The sequence below is a fragment of the Centrocercus urophasianus genome, unplaced genomic scaffold (assembly GCF_019232065.1).
Source record: "Centrocercus urophasianus isolate 14NV4802_14NV808 unplaced genomic scaffold, USGS_Curo_1.0 seq_9, whole genome shotgun sequence".
NCBI classification, from domain to species: Eukaryota; Metazoa; Chordata; class Aves; order Galliformes; family Phasianidae; genus Centrocercus; species Centrocercus urophasianus.
Genome location: NW_024885532.1, coordinates 24,379,765 through 24,380,981, shown reverse-complemented (window position 1 = coordinate 24,380,981; position 1,217 = coordinate 24,379,765).

Sequence of the window (1,217 nt, the reverse complement as noted above, 5' to 3'; positions counted from 1 at the left end):
AGCGTGCCACTGGAGGACAGATGTAGCGTGCCACTGGAGGACAGATGTAGTGTGCCGGCAGAGGTCTGAGGTAGTGCGCCAGTGGTGGCTGAATGGGGAGCACTGGGGGAGGCCAGAAGGAGTGTGCCGGGGGAGAATAGGGAGCATCTGCAGGGGTCCAAGGGAGCACATGGTGGGAGGACAGAGGTAGCACCTGTGGAGGCCTGAGGGAGCGCGCAGGGGGATGATGGGGAGCACCTGCAGAGCACCGGGGGATCATGCTGGAGGAGGAGGGGGAATGGCTGCAGAAGTCTGAGGGAGTGCACCGGGGGAGGCTGGAAGGAGCGTGCGTGCCTGGTGAGGATAGGGAGAGCAGAGCACCTGCAGAGGTCTGAGGGAGAGCGCCGGGGGAGGACAAAGAGTGAATCTGTGGAGGCCGTAGGGAGCTTGCTGGTGGAGGCCAGATGGAGAACGAAGGGGGAGGATGGAGAGCGCCTACAGCAATCTGAGGGAGCGTGCTGGGGAAGGCTGGAGTGAGTGCCGGTGGAGATCCAAGCTAACATGCTGGGGGAGGATGGAGAGAGTTAGCCTGGGGGAGGATGGGGTGCACCTGCGGAGGTCCAAGGGAGTGCGCCGGGAGAATACGGTTAGCATCAGGGGAGGACAGAGGAAGCAACTGTGGAGGCTGGAGGCAGTGTGCCAAGGAGGCTGGATGGAGGGTGATGGGGGAGGATGGGAAGCACCTGCAGAGGTCTGAGGGAGTGCGCCGGGGGAAGAAAGACAGAACCGGGGGAAGACAGGGAGTGAACGTGTGGAAGATAAATAGAGGGCACCCAAGAAGGAAAGGGAACACCTGCGACGTCCGAGAGAACATTACAGCTGGAGGAGGCTAGAGGGTAAACTAAGGTAGCGTGCCGGCGAAGGCTAGCGGGCAGGTAAGCTAGCGTGCCGGAGGAGGTTAGCGGGCAGACAAGTTAGCGCGCCACAGAAGGCTAGCGGGCAGTAGAAGTTAGTGCACCAGAAGGAGGCTAGTGGGCAGGCCAAGTTAGCGCGTCGGTGGAGGTTAGCACGCAGGCCATATTAGTGCGACAGAGGAGGTTAGTGGGCAGGCAAGTTAGTGCGCCGGAGGAGGGTAGCGGACAGGCAAGTTAGTGCGCCGGTGGAGGCTAGCGGGCAGGCATGTTAGCGCGCCAGCGGAGGCTAGTGGGCAGGCAAGTTAGGGCGCCGGAGGAGGCTAG